Source organism: Capra hircus, chromosome 13 (assembly GCF_001704415.2).
Source record: "Capra hircus breed San Clemente chromosome 13, ASM170441v1, whole genome shotgun sequence".
Taxonomy (NCBI): domain Eukaryota; kingdom Metazoa; phylum Chordata; class Mammalia; order Artiodactyla; family Bovidae; genus Capra; species Capra hircus.
In genome coordinates, this window is record NC_030820.1 from 69,748,725 (window position 1) to 69,768,204 (window position 19,480).

The window sequence follows — 19,480 nt, forward strand, 5'->3', positions numbered from 1 at the left end:
TTTGAAGCATACACCCGAAACTGACACAATATTGTCCGTCAACTAAGCTTCAGTATCAGTAAAAACAGGTAAGATTTCTAAGAAACACACTAATACTGCTATCAGGCCTTTTTACGATTTTAAACATGATTCTATCAGTTTCTTCCTATAAAACAGGAGATGGCAAATATTTTTATAAAATACCAGATAATAAATATTTTAGGTTTTGCAGACCACACAGTCACTGTTGCAACTGTTCAATTTTGCCACTGCAGCATGAAAACAGCCACAGACAACATGCAAACGTATGGGTTTGTATTTCAAAGAAACAACAAAAGCACGAAACCCCCCTACTACAGAAGATGAACTGTATCTTCCTGGTACAGTTATTATTAAATCAATATTCATTTCACAGCTAAGATATGAACTATACTGTGCTAAAGTTTTCTTTTTTTGTGTAATCTTTCCCCCTAAATGGCAATCCACTCCAGCACTCTTGCCTGGAAAATCCCATGGAAGGAGGAGCCTGATAGGCTACTACAGTCCATGGGGTCGCACAGAGTCGGACAAGACTGAGCGACTTCACTTTCACTTTCCCCCTAAAGACAGCTGCTGCTGCTGCTGCCAAGTCGCTTCAGTCGTGTCCGACTTTGTGCGACCCCAGAGACGGCAGCCCACCAGGCTCCCCCGTCCCTGGGATTCTCCAGGCAAGAACACTGGAGTGGGTTGCCATTTCCTTCTCCAGTGCGTGAAAGTGAAAAGTGAAAGGGAAGTCGCTCAGTTGTGTCCGACCCTTCGAGACCCCATGGACTGCACCCTACCAGGCTCCTCCGTCCACGGGATTTTCCAGGCAAGAGTACTGTGCCATTGCCTTCTTTGCTAAAGACAGCAAGTACCTTTAAATTTTAAAATGTGCTTTGTTCTCTGAGTCACTAACTTACCTAAAAATGCTCCCCCAAAACTTTAAAAGTAGGATTCCTCTCAGCCTAGGTTCATTTCTTCCCCCTTGTACCATTCTATCTGAAGTCTCAGAGTGCTCTTCAGTCTGCTTCAAAGCCACCTCACTTTACTGGGGCCTCTCACCTCCATCCTCCTGGGGACTCATTCTCTGTGTTACTGTTAAGAGTGGACGTCCAGGTTTCTTTCTTCTCTCTGAGGATTTACTCTCTCATTCTGGTGAATCACAGTGTCCACTAAGTCACTCGGAAATATAAGTTCTGAGACCTTCGTGTCTGACTATGCTCATAGTCCACCTTGACAGCTTGGAGGGCAGCAAATCCCAAGTTGGAGATGGAATTCTCAGAATTTCAAGAACATTTCACCATAGTCCTGTTCCTTCCAACGCCTGTTAAGGAATCTGAACCACTGAGATGGCTAATCCCTTATCTGAAACCTCTCTTCCTTCACAGAAAGCTTTTAGCCAAAGGGAGCATCTTTTCATAATGATGCACCTTGGGGCTATTTTTATCCATGAGGTTGGACACCTGGTGAATTCTTTCACATGCTGGAAACTCCTGTCTCAAGTTCTGAGAAATACTCTTGAATTACTTCCTCATAATTTCCTCCCTATTGTTTTCTTGTAATAGAACTCCTATTATTGTATTTGAATGACAGACCTTCTGGGCTATATTCTAATTTTCTCATTAAAAATTTTTTTTGGTCTCTTTGTGATCTGCTTTCTGGGAGCTTTCCCCACCTTTCTTCTTATTTAGTTATGTATTTTTAAATAGCTAACAAGTTTACCATTCAATAATTCTTTTTTTTCTCCCCAGTAACCCACAATGGAAGGCCATTCAATGACAAACAGTGGTGCTTTCCTTTCAAAGACTCTATGATCTAGTAAAAGACTTTCATCCAACCAGAAAACTCAACCTGGAGTGAGAAAATGCTTCTGTACCAACTTTAAGTATTTTCTATATTTTCAAGGCTCTGAATGAGCTTTTTCCGCCATCAAAGATGTCACAGCACACACACACACACAAAATTAGGATTTTGATTCATATACATAAATTTTTTGATACCTGAAAGTTTTTTTTTTTTTTTTGAACATAGAGAATTTGTAAATTAGATCTCTTTTGGGGGAAACACACAAAATTTACAAATTAGATTTATTTCTGTTACCTTTTGTATATAGTTTAGGACTTTCCAGGTAGCTCAGTGGTAAAGAAATTCATCTGTCAATTCAGGAGACGCAGGAGATGTGAGTTTGATCCCTGGGTTGGGAAGATCTCCTGGAGGAGGAAATGGCAACCCGCTCCAGTATCCTTGCTGGGAAAACCCATGGACAGAGGAACCTGGCAGGCTACGAGTGAGCTTGCACACGCACATACAGTTTAGGCTAGAGCTCATCTCTAAGGGGTGATCTGTGATGCTCTCCACAACAGGCTGGAAAGAACACAGCATCTCATGCCTACAAGTCAAAAGCATTCACATCCCTCCAGGTTACAAGAGGACCATGAGGACGGGGACCCTATCTATTTGGAATACTGCTATGTATCTAATTCCTAGCACAGTATTTTGTGAATGAGTGAATATGTGAATATTACACAGGATTTATCAATGGTGCGTCAGAAAAGAAGGATCATATCTACGTAAGGGAAATAAACCAGGCACAGACTAAAAACACCTTCTCTCCAAAAATGCAGATGCCTAACTTGAAATATCTGTCCACAATACTAGGGAGAAGGCCTTAGCACTGCCACAATTTCCAAACTGAGGTAGCTCTTTGTTTTGCTGGCTTGAAAGTACAATTACCGCCTCCAATATTAACTTAAGATGTTTTGCCCCTCAAAAATTGTTTTAAACACTCAATGCATTACACTAAAAGCTTTGTTACCCTCCATGTGGGTGATGCAAGCCAAAAAGCAAAAGAAGAGTACTGACTTTAATCTCTGTCTGTGAGAGAAGGCATAATCAGCAGTAAGAGCAATAATCTTCTAGAAAACTCTTGTTATTGGATCAAGAGTATTAGAAATGTCCATTTTGAGAGGCTTCCTGTTGGTCAACTACAAAATAACAAGGCTTTAAACTCATTACTATTGACTTCAACAAATGTCTACCACCGCCACGAAAGTCAAAGTGAAGTCGCTCAGTCGTGTCCGACTCTGCGACCCTGTGGACTGCAGCCCACCAGGCTCCTCCATCCATGGGATTTTCCAGCAAGAGTACTGGAGTGGGGAGCCATTTCCTTCTCCAGATCTTCCTGACCCAGGGATTGAACCCGGGTCACCCGCACTGTAGGCAGACGCTTTACCATCTGAGCCACCGCCTGATCAACCACTGCCATAATTCCTTATTATAATCTGCTGTGTCTAACAGACGGTTGCTGTTGTTTAGTCACCAAGTCATGCCCGACTGTCGCAACCCCATGGACTGTAGCCCACCAGGCCCCTCTGTCTGTGGGATTTCCCAGGTAAGAATACTAGAATGGATTGCCATTTCCTTCTCCAGGGGATCTTCCCCAACCCAGGGATCGAACCCGAGTTTCCTACGTTGCAGGCAGATTCTTAACCACTGAGCCACTAGGGAAGCCCATCTAGACGGCATGTGCGAAGTGTGCTAAGTCATCTCAGTCGTGTCCAGCTCTGTGGACCCTCTGGACTGTGATGCACCAGGCTTCTCTGTCTGGGATTCTCCAGGCAGAAATACTGGAGGGGTTTGCCATGCCCTCCTCCAGGGATCAAACTCACGCCTCTTCCATCTTCTGCATTGCAGGCGGGATCTTTACCACTAGAGCCACCTGGGAAGCCCCAGTGGTATACAGGGGGAAGCACTGGGAAGCCTTAATGGTATAAAGGTGTATAAAGAAGCCCTCTGAAATGGCAACCCACTCCAGTACTCTTGCCTGGAAAATCCCATGGACAGAGGAGCCTGGTAGACTACAGTCCATGGGGTTGCAAAGAGTCAGATACGACTGAGCGACTTTGCTTCGTTTGTTTGTTTTTTTGGATATCATATAATTCAGTAACAATTCTTTCAGATAAATAACACTATGGTTTTGCTTTGACTATCAAGAGATTTGAGCCAAATTCATGATCCAGTACTCTTAACTCTATATGCATTTTTAGGAACATATACTAGGCATTTTTGCAAGCTAATCTTTCTCATGGACTTTTTTCTTAATCACATTTTCCTTTCAATCATATTCTTTTGGCTATTAATATTATCCTTTTATAATCACTAGTATTTGTGCAACCTTCTTTAAATACTTCTGTGAAATGGAACAGGAAACATATACACATAGTAATAAAGATTATTTATAACTCAAATAAATAAACAAATAAGCCCTCTAGATGGCATAAATGTTTAAACTAAGGAAGCTCTCTAGAAGTGACTAGCAACATTTCAATAATGCTGCATTCACCAAATCAGAACTGAATGGGACCTCTGAGATTACAAAGCCAAACACTCTGATCTTCATGATGAATGAGATAGTTTCGTAATACAAAAGGAGAAAAATCAACTCCAAATCCCAGTTCATCTCTTCAATCACGTCAACTCCTAATCTAGTGATATAAATCAATTTGCTTGATAAGAATCACTATTAAGGGTAGCAGTAGAAGCAAGTGGCCAGGCATTACCAGGGTTATCAAATAACACGTTGTAAAGTAAAACCTGACTGCCCTTCCTTTCTGTCATTAGACCCTACACTATAATGTCAACTGACCCAGATGAGGAATGATCTCATCTGTGAACACAGAACTGAAGAAACCAATCTCCTAACAGCCAAGCCCATTCAAAGTTTAGAGCTCTAAAGATTCAAGCTATAACCTTATGTGAGAAGACAGGGTTTTTACAGATGACTTTCCATATTCAGTCTCAAGAGACTTCACCAGTAACTCAAGACTTTTTTGACTTGTGGCACTTTTAATGCCATTTGTGGAGGGAGAATAATACCTGTAGGGGCTTCCCTTGAAGCTCAAATGGTAGAGAATCTGCCTGCAATGTGGGAGACCCAGGTTTGATCCCTGGGTCAGGAAGATCCCCTGGAGCAGGGCATGGCAATCCACTCCAATATTATTGCCTAGAGAATTCCATGGACAGAGAACCCTGGCAGGGGTTGCAAAGAGTTGGACACGACTAAGCGACCACACTTCCACTTTTTGAGGGAAGATATCTAGGTTGTGGACACAACTGCAATATGAGTTGTACAATTTATTCTCTTCCTAGGTCTTAGTCTCCCATTTATAGAATAGGGACCAAAACTATCTTCTGCAAGAGGAGATGGATGAGCTCTCTTTTGGACAGGCTAAATTTGAAGAAACAGTAAAGATAAGCAAAGTGAAGGGAGAGAACTTTAAGGTCAGGCAATGCAATCTTTTTATCTTAAGATAATGAAACTTACGGGTTAGAGTAGCCTAACCGCCCAAAGGCCACAATTATGCAAAAGTACCAGGATTATATTTCCCAGGTTCCAATTCAGACCTCTGAGCACTACACCACACTGCCTTGTATGAAAATAGTGGGAGAGGTGAGGATTGTTGCCAGTTGTTAGCAGGGCTGAAGGAGTGACTAAGGGAAACTGAGGCATGCAAACCCGAGATTAGAAATGCAGGAAGGCCATGCCCTCCCTGAAAGGAAAGTAAAGTGAGGAAAGTGAAACCACGGTATCTGACTATTTGCAGCCCCATGGACTGTAGCCTGCCAGGCTCCTCCATCCATGGGACTTTCCACGCAAGAATACTGGAGTGGGTTGCCATTTCCTTCTTCAGGGGATGTTCCTGACCCAAGGATCAAACCTGGATCTCCCACATTGCAGGCAGACTCTATCGTCTGAGCCACCAGGAGGTGAGGCTTGGAGATGTTCTATTGAAGAGCGGACAGAGATTAGAAAGATATCCTATAGACAAATCACTACATTCAAGAAGAAAAATAGAAAGAAAGAAAGCAGGCTATAGTAGATGGTTTTGATCCATCCTTGGGGTGAAGAGGAAGCAATTAAAACAGCTTGATAAAACTATCATTCAAGAAGACCTTTTAAGCATATTTTAAGTAAGATGGACCCTTCAGATAATATTATATTACATATAAGGAAAAATAAAACTCATACAAATAATTCATAAGATAAACAGAGATTTAAAAAAATCTTTAGGAATATAACTGCCAAGTAATTGTTTAAATTCTTTATCTACTCTCCTAAAACCTCCCATTTGAATCCTGAAATTGTTCAACAAAACTCTATCTGATGGCTATCCAAGACAGCAGGAAACACAGTAAACACATATTAACAAAATCATAACACAGACAGTCCTCAGCAGAGCTTTTACTTTGGGGTAAATAACACAAGAAAAATCACGTACTTATGGCCATCCAGGCTCAGCACTCAGGCTCTTTCTACAGGAAACAGAAGAGCCAGTCCAAGTGCAAACCAGTCTGCAATCTGAGGACATCATATAAAGTTGTGGGGTTCCTTGTACTAAAAAGACAGGCTCTTTCCCCAACTTCTACAACTCTGCTGTGTTCAAATAAAATGAAAACCCAAGATTTTTCCAGGTGGGCTCCTTTTTTCTATTGTTGAAAAACAAGACAAAACAAATGGATTCTGAATCTCACACAGATTTCCTTCTGTTCCAGTTTTAAGGTGAAACCCTGAAACTGAACTCCCACATCGCATATTATTAAATCACCGGCCGCAAACCCAGGAGGATGCTGCGCCCTGATGCATCCCACAGTCGTTTCACCTCCTAAAAGCTGCTCAACTCTGACACCTCCTGCACTGTCTTTAGGGGCTAAATTTTTTTCTTTAACAGAATCTGAGGAGGGTTTTTTTTGTTTTTTTGTTTTTTTTTTTAAAAAAAGCTCTGGAGTTTTAAAAGATTAAATTGTTCTTAATCCTCTTCCACCCTCAATTCCCCCTTCCCTGAAATCTAAATAGAAGAAAAGTACTGTGATAAATGCAGAACCAGGCTGTGGGGGAATGCATCTAACAAGGCACTGCCTGATGTGACTGATGTGAGAGAAAGCTCTCCTTGCAAAAGCAAGCTCTGACAAGCACTGGCTGAAGGGTGAGGCGGGTGGCTGGCAACCAGAATCTCCTGCCGATAAAACGCCCTGGTGATCCAAATCTGGTTGTGCGACGACGCTAAGAGCAGAAACTGCAAGCAATAAGCAGAATACTCAAGAGGCCACCCGCGGCAAAGGTAAGCCAACTGACGAAGAGCTGTTAACATTGTCTATGTTATGTGTGGTCCATCTAATCTGCCTAATCACTGGTATAGATGCAGTCACCTACTTTAAATTAATATATGAGCAAACAACATATAGTTACAAGTACTGACTTCTAATACCTAGATAATCGCTTAACCAGAAGTAAAACTCAGCAAGTTTTTAGATTGGCACATGGTACTATTTAAGGAGGACTGGTTTGGGAGATGACAGAATTCATGCCCAGGATGAGCTGACAGAACCACAGACAGGGGCCTGTTAGTTTACCTGATAAATAGCATCCATTCGCAGATCAAAAGACAACCATTTTGAAATACAAATTTATCTCCTTAATACCCATAATCTCCCATTCATATTCCTACCATGTATTTATACCACCCATTCCAATGCTCCCATCCATCATCAGCATGAGCACTGAAAACCAGACATAGGGATGTGATTCAAGACTGTTCTAGACACAGACGAGCAGTTTTGGAGGACTGCAAATTTCCAAACTGCCGCTCTGGAGTACATGCGCAGAATGAGAATCATACCTTCCATCACCCGCACCCTTAAGATGCTATATTTGCTAATGAAGCCCCTTTGTTGGTGGCATAGTATAAGCAACAGTGGAGAATCTGCCTGCCCATGCAGGAGATGCAAGTTCGATCCCTGATCGGGAGGATCCCCTGGTGAAGGAAAGGGCAACCCACTCCAGTATTCCTGCCTGGGAGATCCCATGGACAGAGGAGCCTGGCAGCTACAGAGGTCGCAGCAGAGTCAGACATGATCTACGGACTAAACAAAGTATAAGCTCAGGCTAGTGATCAAATGAAATAAATACAAGTCGGGAAACTCTCATTAGTCTGGAGGTGAAATCCAAGTAACAGTTTTTAAAGGCTCCATAGATCCTAAAGGAGTTGGTGACAGAGTTGCATGTCACAGCCAAGTATACTAAAGGCCACCTTCAAACAGAAGAATACAAAACAGTAACTCTCCAGTGGGCTGAGGGACTGCATCAGTCCCCGATGCCTAGGACAGGGCCTGTGACATCATCGGTACCCATACAATCCGTGTAGTGTAAGCAACAGTGGAGAGTCTGCCTGCCAATGCAGGAGATGCAAGTTCAATCCCTTATCAGGATGATCCCCTGGAGAAGGAAACGGCAACCCACTCCAGTATTCTTGTCTGGGAAATCCCATGGACAGAGAAGCCTGGTGGGCTACAGTCAATGGGGCTGCAAAAGAGTCGGACACAACCTAGGGACTAAAGAACAACAGAGCATAACATCAGGCCAGTAAGAAAATGAAATAAATACAAGTCAGGAAACTCTTGATTTTCCAGATTGAATTTATAAATGAAAGGCTCACTGGCTAGTTTCACCACCCACACTATTTTCTTCCCTCTGCCCTCAAATGACTTAAGGGTTAAAAAATGCAAGGAAACTATTTTTGCAAGGCAATCATTCTTGGTTTTCAGCCTGCTGTGTTGTATGTTTGTGGTAACTCTCTGCCTGGCCAAAGTGTTACCACCAGCAATTCAAAGCATGAACACAACCATAACCTAATGTGGAGATACCAAGCTCTGTACACAAAATCTACTATTGTTATTCACCTCGATTTAGTACACAGCCAAGACTCTTCTTTAAAATTCACCCTAAATCCTATCCACAGTATAAGGTCAGACTTTCCTAGCAACCTGTGTTTTTTTTTTTCTCCCCACCCCGCCACCCCTTGATATTCCCTATCCATCTCTTGGATTCAAGGCCAACTTTCCAACCTAGTGTATTCCTTAGGATTTTGCACCCAGAGTTATCTAGTCCTAAACAAACCGTATCACTGACCTGCTTCTGTTTGTAGCAAAACCACACACACAGCCTCTCCTGAACCACAAATTCCTGAATCAAAGATCCGTAAGTCCCACACCCACTAACCCTTACATGAAAGTTGCACTGGGGGCCCCCAAATTTCTTAGTCAGGCCAAATGGTGATCTACCTGCTTTGAAAGAAAGGAATGTGATGACAAAGATAAAAGCAAAGATAATGCACACGGAGGAGAGCAGTGATATTTAGACTAAGAACAAAGAGGTATCTGAAAAGCCATTAAAAAAAAAAAACAACTTAGAAGCTGTTGTTCTCAGACTTGGTAAGAAGGTCAATAACATGAGAAGTATATTGCTCTTCAGAAGACTTCAGTATTAACACTTTGGTCCCAAATTTAAAAAGAAAAAAAAAAAAAAAGGTGGTCTGGCAGTTAATATTTTTTGCTGACTGAATTAGATACTGTTGTTTGACATTAAGTTAAACAGCCTTCAAACAGGCTTTCAAAAATAAAAAAAGGTTGAGATAGCCTGGATTATTTTGTATTTCTCCCATTCGAGACTGGATCTTATTTCTTAAGTTTATCCTTTTGAAATCAGACTGTACCACCCCTTAACTTTTACTGAAGTATAATATACAATAAAAAAAAGTATAGCTCTTCACATACGAACACATTTCACATACGGAACACACATGTAACCAGAACTGACTAACAGAAACAGAACACTCTTAGCACTTGCAAAAGCCTCAGCCAGGGACTCTCCTGGTGATCCAGTGGCTAAGACTCCACGCTCCCCATGCAGAGGGCCTGGACTCACTTTCTGGTCAGGGAGCTAGATTCTGTATATTGCAACTGATGTATGGAGCAGCCAAATAGACATTTTTTTAAAAAAAGCCCCCTCTGCACTCCTTTTTGGTCACGACTACTTTTCTCCAAGGGTAACTACTAGCCGGACTTCCAACAGTACAGATTAGTTTTGCTTGTTTCCATATCTTATAAGAGTGGAATCACAGAGTATGTACTCTTGGGTCGGGCTTCAGTGTCAGTTATCAATTTCAGTTCCGTTCAGTTCAGTCGCTCAGTCGTGTCCGACTCTTTGCGACCCTGTGAATCGCAGCACGCCAGGCCTCCCTGCCCATCACCAACTCCCAGAGTTTACTCAAAGTCATGTTCATCGAGTCGGTAATGCCATTCAGCCATTTCATCCTCTGTCATCCCCTTCTCCTGCCCCCAATCACTCCCAGCATCAGAGTCTTTTCCAATGAGTCAACTCTTTGCATGAGGTGGCCAAAGTACTGGAGTTTCAGCTTTAGCCATCAGTCCTTCCAATGAACATCCAGGGCCGATCTCCTTTACAATGGACTGATTGGATCTCCTTGCAGTCCAAGGGACTCTCTAGAGTCTTCTCCAGCACCACAGTTCAAAAGCATCAATTCTTCAGTGCTCATCTTTCTTCAGAGTCCAACTCTCACATCCATACATGACCACTGGAAAAACCATAGCCTTGTCTAGACAGACCTTTGTTGGCAAAGTAATGTCTCTGCTTTTTAGTATGCAATCTGTTGGTCATAACTTTCCTTCCAAGGAGTAAGCCTCTCAACTCCAAATTCACCCTTCAGTACCTGCTCTGTGATAAAACACTGGACTCTGGAAGAAATTTCCCTTTACAGAAAGTGTGATGTTAAGCTTGGTCAGCAGAGGGCGCTCGAAGGGGCACTGCAGGAGAAAGGAAGCTTGTCGTTTGGGTTCAAGGGTGTAGCGCCTTTGCCCAGTGAAAGGTATGTAGGGACATCTGGTGGTACTCTGCCCCGACACCATCTCCAGAGCATCAGGCTATTCTCCTATACTCAAACATCATCTAGAGGCTTTAATCTACCAGCAAAGGTCCTACCTACACTTGAGGATAATGAAATTATCCCATAGTTTTTTTCTTCTCTAGGATAAATATTCCCATGCATTTAACATTATATGGGCTTTCCTGGTGGCTCAGCTGGTGAAGAATCAGCCTCCAATGCAGGAGACCTGGGTTCGACCCCTGAATTGAAAAGATACCCTGGAGAAGGGAATGGCTACCAGTTCCGGCATTCTGGCCTGGAGAATTCCATGGACTGTATAGTCCATGCGGTTGCAAAGAGTCAGACACGACTGAGCGACTTTCACTTTCACTTTAATATTATAATACTCCACATATTTTCAGCTTGCTCCTGAACTTTCTATGTTGCTTCTTCCTTAATTTGCAAAATCAAAGGCTGAATTAAGATACTTTATCTAGTTGGAGCAGTACTGAGCCTCATAAACATCCATCCGAAACCAAATCAAATCTCGTGATGAAATGTTAAAGGCACTCCTATTAAGAAGTCTGGAAAAAGACGACGACACCATCCATCAAGTATTGCACTGGACATTCTAGAGAATCTATGGAAAAATTATGAGATGTATAAACTAGGAAGAAAAGCTGTGGTTGAGTAGCTAAGTTGTACCTGACTGACCCCGTGGATTGTACCCAGCCAGACTCCTCTGTGCATGGGATTTCCCAGACAAGAATACTGGAGAGGGTTGCCATTTCCTTCTCCAGGGGATGTTCCCGACCCAGGGATTGAACCCGCATCTCCTGCATTGGAGGCAGATCCTTTACTACCAGAGAGTCACCAGGGAAGCCCCTAGGAAGAACGATACAAAATTATTATTTATATATGATGTGACTGTTCTTGTAAGTCATGAAGAAACAACTTCAAAACTGTAAGAAGGAAGAAAGAGTTTATAAGATGGTCAGTAAAAAAAAAAAAACCACCTGTACAAACATCACTGCTGCTGCTGCTAAGTCGCTTCAGTTGTGTCTGACTCTGCGACCCCATAGATGGCAGCCCACCAGGCTCCCCCGTCCCTGGGATTCTCCAGGCAAGAACACTGGAGTGGGTTGCCATTTCCTTCTCCAATGCATGAAAGTGAAAAGTGAAAGTGAAGTCGCTCAGTCATGTCTGACTCTTTGCGACCCCATGGACTGCAGCCCACCAGGCTCCTCCGTAAACATCACTAACTCTGTTGAAAGAAACCTCAAGTTTTCCTCTAGGGCACAGCTGGTGCTACTCACATCGTGCACACCAAGCGAGACCAACTCCACTGCTCTCTGCCTGTCACCACCTACTCAAGGCACCAGTGCCAAGGCAACCCCCCCCCACCAAAGGCCAGATGTGAGAGGCCAGCCCCCCACTGTAGAGTTTGGTGCCATGCTGGAACTGACTTAGTCAGTCACCTGAGGGCGACTCACGTGTGGCTTGTCTTTATTAACTCAATTCTAGCCACGAACTGTGTTAGCATGCGCTCCATACAATATTCATCTTGAGTTTGTATTTCGCCAGATTCAACTGTTTCTCATACTTCTCCCTCTCACTGTATGGTTTATAGTATCTCCGAGGAGCTAGCCACCTCACTCAGCATCAAACAAGAGCAGATATACAGGAAAGTCACCAATGAAACAAAGGAGTCAACTCCGCTTCTTCAACTTTAAAATGAGGGTGTTGACCTCAGATGTTGAAAAACCCTTTCCCAAGGATCCTATGTCTTAATATTCTCTATGACCCAGTATATATTAAAACCACACACCAAGAGAGAAAGAGAGAGAGAGAGAAAAAAAAACAACTATGGGAAAAGAATCCTGCAAAAACAGTAACATACATATCTGCTACTTTACCGAGTTCTCTGCTCTCCAGGTGAATAAGAAAGCTAGATTTTTTTAAAATACAGAAGGGTAATAATAAATTCCTTTTTTCCTTCAAGAGAAAGTTATTAAAAAGGAAAGAATGACCTGAGGATGCTTCCTCATAGTTCTGTATTAACTCATCCCTATCAGTGATACCCAACTGTTTAAAACATCACACTGTTACAACAATGTTCAGATTCTTGAGAATCTAGTCATTTTCTGATCCACACAGATTAACTTAACAGACTAAGACAAAACAAACAACCATTCGGTGGAAGCAATGAGTCCTAACCACTGGACCGCCAGGGAATTCCTAAACATACAACTTTTAAACATCCCTTTCTACACAACACTTCTTTCACTAAACATAATCAGCCCAAAAAAAGTACTTTGCATAAATAAATTTTTCAGACACCTCATTTTACTATTTTTTTTAAAGTTCTTCATCAAAAATTTTCATTTCATTTTCTACAAGTCTCTCAGTCTTCTTAAAGTGTTAACAATAGTGAAATAAATGATTCAGGCAACATTCATCAGTTAAGGTTAAATTAGGACCATTAGATGAAAGGTGGACAGAACTGGAAATCTGCAGGCTGTCCGAAGTCACCCCATGGATTTCTATTGGCCAAATGTTGACAACAGAGGGCTATGCCAACATGACCCCATCAATTACCCTAGGTATAAACAGGAGGACAATCAAACATTGTAGGAATACACAGTAGGAAAATCAAACATCTTTCCAAATGTGAACAGGAAGCACGATACACTACCTATGAATAATAATAAAAAAAAACCTGAATGATTACTAGAATTGTTAAGCCTCCAAATCTAATTACCAGCTTACAGGTAATATGGAAAGAGTAACATGTTATATGATACAAAGATACAGTCAGCAAACTCCACAATGTGGGGAAGGGGAACCAACCTAGTTTCTTCCACAAAAAAATGGCATAACAGTAACAACAACAACAACAACAGAGATTTATTTTAGATTAAAAGAAATTAAAGATCAATCAAATGCACTAGGTTAACCTTATCTGGACCTGATTCAAAGAGTTAATTGTAAAAAAGCCATTTTTGAGAAAAATGAAGGGAAGAGATTCAGAATCAGGTAAATTAAGGAATTAGGTTGTAGTGAATGTGTTAATGTGTATGATAATGCCCTTTTCTATCCAACAGATACACACTACAATATTTATAGGTTAAAGGACAGGCTACGAGGCTCTCTTCAAAATACTCTAGGTCAAAGAGAAAGTGAGAAGGGACAGATAAAACAAGAACGGCATGAGGATCCACTGTACTGTTCGCTCCAGTTATATGTATGTTTGAAATTCCCCGTAATAAAAACTTTTTTTAAGGTTAAGGGAAAGAAGAGACAGGAATTCATAACCAATCCTAAGTTTGGCCACCATCCACAAGGCATGAAAATCTGCAGAAAGCCTTTATGTAAAACAAACACGAAAAAAGCTGACGGCAGTGGCCTCTGAAGACTGTCTGCGAGAGACCCCGGGCAGCTTTCTTTTGTCAGCAGAAATCCTCGCTACAACATTCCTCTGGAGGTGTGCTTTCCATCAGGCCAGGCACTACTGCCGAGGTGCAGACAGGGTGTCCTGATACCAGGCTGAACTCTTCATGCCTCTTTACCCTGAGAAAAGTTATCTGAGGAACCTGACTACCAAAATATGTATTTTTTAATGGCATGTCTCTATTTCTAAGTCTTCAGCAGTTTATCCGCACTTTTCAGTTTTTTCCAACACTCATAAAATAAATATTTTTGTACAAGCTGAAGAAATACTCTTCAGTATAATAAAAAATCCCACTTTTGTTAAAAAAAAAAAAAGTTAAACAAACTTCCCTCATTTCAATCCCTCATCCATTCCCATCGCTCCTAACACAGTTCATGCTGTGCTATTATCACCTCATACTTGGCATCACAGCAGTTAAAACTGATTATGCCACAGATCTGCAGGTCAAATGTATCACCAATTGCCTTCCAAAACTTACCGCTAATTTAATAAAGGGGTTCAGTAATACAAGCACCAATGCTATGCAAAGGAGAGTTCTCTTTTATCTGTAACCATGTGTTCCACCCCCCTTCTTGTTAGGTAAACAGAACAGTGCATCTAGAAAATCGCACCTGACCAGGTTTCACATATTTTCCTAACAGCTGTCTGCCAAAAATTTTTAATAACTCTCATCAGGCTATCGCCCGTTTCCATAATTCTCTCTGGGCTTTCTCTATTGAACATGATCTGGTCAATAACAGTGGTAAAAAGGAAGAGACTGTGAAAATAAACAACAATAAACGATGCCTAAAGGTAGGATGAATGCAGTTTGAAAACATGCAGTTTACCTTTGAACAATGTGGGGGTGAGGGGTGCCGCTGCTCCGTGTGCCTTCGAAAATTACGTGTAACTTTACAGTCGACCTTCCATATCCAAGGTTCTGCACCCATGGATTGCAGTACTGTAGCACATATTCAGTCAAAAAAAAAAAAAAAAATCCGCATGTAAGTGGACCTGTGCTGTTGAAACCCATGTTGTTCAAGGGTCAACTGTAACTAACAGTGATCTGTAGGATGAAGCACCTTTGGTCCTAGGGAAGGCCGATCTGGGAAATCTATTTCTGTATTGATCACTATGCCCCTGGGAACAGAGCAAACACTCAACACTGCATTACTGCCGACAAGGTAGAAATTAATTAGCTCTGTTCCCATTCTGTTGTTAACATTCTGGGTAAAGGTTACTTCCTTATTTAATATAGAAGTAGTTATATTTATCCATCCTCAGATAGATGGTTTTCAGATAGTAAATGCCTTCCTACTGAAAGACCTTAGCATCTAAAACCTTACTGTTAAAAACTTGCCCTTCTCACATGCACTGTTAATAACAACTGAGGAACTAGGATGCAGCAAGCAACATTTATGACATTATTTTTCTGAGTCATCATAATAATCTTATGAGTTAGGTACTGTTATTATTCCCACCGTATAGATAAAGAAACCAAAACACAGGATGTTAAGCAACTTGCCAAAAAAAACAGAGCCGGTAAGGAATGGAATAATTTCATCCTCGCCATTACTCAAAGTCTTTGGGGACAAACAGAAAAAGAAAAGCTACTGGCAACTCATTCCAAAATTCATTAGTATCATTAAGTCTCAGAAATTTTCAATAATTTGTACACCATCTACTGTGTGCTCAACATTGTGCTGCTTACTAACAAGACACCAGAGGAGAAGCAGAAGACAGTTATTTCCTCTCAAAATCATACTGCCAAGGTAGGGAGGCAAAAGACACATATAAAACTAGTAAGGAAAATATAAAGAAAGAGCCACCTTTTCAAAAATTCAACCATTCTAGACCTCACTTTTCACCTCAGCGCGTTTTTTAGATACATCACAGTTGACTGTGGAAAATCAGAGACAATATTCCCACCAATTGGTGGTGGGCATGAGTGGGAGCAGCAGTGTGGATTTCTGGCTAAGGAATAAAAACTATTTCATAATCTCAATTCAGCTTAACACAGTGTGCCCATCTCTGTGTGTGTATACATATATGTATGTGCTGTGCTTAGCTGCTCAGCTGTATTCAAGTCTTTGCGATCCCATGGTCTATAGCCCACCAGACTCCTCTGTGCGTGTGGATTCTATAGGCAAGAATACTGGAGTTGGTGTGTATGTGTGTATTTCCCTGGTGTCTCAGAGGGTAAAGCATCTGCCTGCAATGCAGGAGACCTGGGTTCGATCCTTGGGATGGGAAGATCCCCTGGAGAAGGAAATGGCAACCCACTCCAGTGTTCTTGCCTGGAAAATCCCATGGACGGAGAAGCCTGGTGGGCTACAGTCCGTGGGGTCACAAAGAGTCGGACACAATGGAGAGACTTCACTTTCAAAATGCAGCTACAAGATTTTAGATATATATATACATAAAGATGACAGAGATCCAAATATATGAATAAGCCATTACCTACTTTAGTCCAGCGAGAGAAGACAAATCTGCTAAACGCACTTGGTGTGCATGGCAACAGAACTAAGGAAGAGTTCTAGGTCCAATCGGAGCAGAAAGAAAGCAAAAAGCAACTGCAAGGGTCAAGTTCTGATAAGGTGACTCTTAGGAATGCTACTTAAAAAGAAGCAAGTTAGAGAAATGTAAAATTTTACAGCTGAACAAAGAAAATTATGTCCCCAGTCCTTTAACAGGTCCTGAATATTCTGTATACACAAATGTGACGTTTTTCCTCCCCCCAAAAACCTACCCCTAATGTAACAGTAATCTCAATATCAATATTTAATGTCCAACTCAGTCTCAGTCCAGCAGTTCATCAAAAATTACAAGGTATACAAAAAAGCAAAGTGGGTATGAAATGGAGACAAAGCTCCAAAGAGAATCAATCAGACTGAGAGATGACCCAGATAGGGGATTTAACGGTGCTTTAGACAGTTATAATGTGGTACAGTGGTTAAGAATTCACCTGCCAATGCAGGGAACACGGGTTTGATTCCCAGTGTGGGGAGATTCCACATGCCAAGGGGCAACTAAGCCCACGCACCCAACTACTGAAGTCCACTCACTCTGGAGCCCACGCTCCACACAAGAGAAGGCACTGCAATAAGAAGCCCTTGCACAGCAACTCAAGAGCAGCCCCTGCTCGCCACAACTGGAGAGAGCCCGGGGGCAGCGATGAAGACCCAGAGCAGCCAATAAATAAACAAATAAACTATAAAAAAAACCCAATGCTTAACATGTTAAACAATTCAGTAGACCATATGCATGAATAGATGGCAGATTTCAACAGAAAGCTAGAATATGTAAGAAAAGAACCAAAGAGAAACTTTTTTTAATGGTATCACAGGTGAAGAGTTCCTGTGACGAGCCCACCAAACACTCAATAAAATCAAGCAAGGAATCAACGAGCTTGAAGACAGATCGCTACAGATCACCTAAACTGAAACAAAAGGGGTAGAGGGGCAGGGAGGACACAAGAGACAGAAAGAACATTCAAGAGCTGTGAGATATGATCAGACGACACCACAAGCATCTAACTGGAGCGGGGGTAGCAAGGCAGAAATAACACCTGGAAGGAAAATGGCTGGAGATTCTCCAAAAATAAAGCCATCAAACCATAGATCTCAGAAAATCCTACAGAATGAATATAAACAAGTAAACAAACAAACAAATACAACAAAGAACACATACCTGGACACTTCACAGTTTAATTGCCAAAAACCAAAGTTAAAGAGAAAATCTGAAATACAGCGGGAAGAAAAAGACATTACCTTCGGGGGCGGGGGGGGCGGCGGTGGGGGGGGGGGGTGCGGGAAATTCAGCCCACTACTTGCAATCCAGAAGATAATGGTGTGGCACCTCTTAACCACTGAAAAGGGGAAGAAAGAAAGAAAAAAGACTTCATGACCCAGAATTCTAGTCAGCAAAAATATCTTTCAAAAATGGAGGCAAAATAATGGCTTTTCAGACAAACAAAAGATGAGGTAATTCAATGTCAGCACACCTGCCCTACAAGAAAAGGTAAAGAAGTCCTTTAAGTAAAAGGCATAAGATAACCAGACAAAAAATGAGGATCCACACAAAACAGTTCCAGAAATTATCAAAATGTAAGCATAAAAAATCTTTTCCACAAATTATTAATTATTCCAAAAGAACAATCTAAAGCAAAAATGATGACAGTACATTATGGAATTTATAAAATACTAAAAGGAAAATGTATGACACCAATAATCACACAGGATAGAAGGGAAAACTAGACGCATACTGTATTGTTAGCATCTTACACTGCACATGAAATGTGAAACAGTATAATGTTATGTGAAGGTAGAATGTGCCTCTAAATTTGGACAACTTAGATGAATGTATGAGTTCCTCAAAAGACACAAACTAGACAAGCTCACTTAAACAAAAGAACCTGAACAGCCCTTCATCTATTAAAGACGGTGAATTTGTAGCTAACCCTTCAACAAAGAAAACTCCAGGCTCGGGTAGCTTCAGTGGAGAATCTCACCAAATAGTTATTGTACTTCATTTTAGGTGCTTTACAGACACTACGTTTTTTACAAATTGAAGGTTTGTGGCTGTTTTAACAGATGACAGTCAGCACGTTTCAGCAATAAAACTAATTTTTAGTTAAGTTATATAAATCACTTTTTAGACATAATGCTAGTGGCTGCACACTTAACAGACTATAGTATAAACCTAATTTTTATATGCAGTAGCAAACCAAAAAATTTATGCAACTCACTTTATTACAATATTCACTTTATTGCAGTGATCTGGAACTGAATCTGCAGTATCTTCTGTATAGCAATATATTACATATACTCTTCCAGAAAGTAGAAGAGGGAATACTTCCATCTAATGTCAGCCAGCATTAAGCCGACAAGTCCTGCAACAACAATATAAGAAGCCACACATTTAAGACAAAGATCAAAACAAAGACACTAAAATCCTTAACAGAATACTATCATATTGAATATGGCAATATATAAAAAGGATAGTACGTTAAGACCAAGTGGGATTTATCCTGGGTATATAAGAGGCATTCAACATCAAAAGTCAATTAATGTAATTCACTGTATCAACAGACTAAAGAAAAAACTCACATGATCATCTCAGCAGATACAAGTATGTAACAAAATCCAACATTCGTGATAAAAACTCTCCAGAAACTAGAAAAGCAGACTTCCTCAATCTAATAAAAAGCTCAACGAAAAGCCTACCATTAATGGGATTGCATAATTTTTCCCTAAACTCAAGAACAAGGCAAGAGTGTCTAATCTCATCACCATATCACTTCAACATCATACTGGGGTCCTAGCCAGTGCAA

The 19,480-nt window shown here is 41.2% G+C and overlaps 1 protein-coding gene across 2 annotated transcripts in view; it reads right to left on the reverse strand.

The window, feature by feature from the left end:
* The window catches only part of CHD6 (chromodomain helicase DNA binding protein 6), a 203,451-nt gene that overhangs the window by 155,832 nt on the left and 28,139 nt on the right, over nucleotides 1–19,480 (reverse strand). Inside the window, exons 2-3 of one of the 2 annotated variants that reach the window (XM_018057884.1) lie at nucleotides 18,896–19,039; nucleotides 14,997–15,109 (exon numbers count right to left, since the gene is read on the reverse strand). The gene's annotated coding sequence lies outside the window, so the exon portion shown is untranslated. The remainder of the gene's footprint in view (nucleotides 1–14,996; nucleotides 15,110–18,895; nucleotides 19,040–19,480) is intronic. The other variant, XM_018057882.1, reaches the window with a different exon arrangement.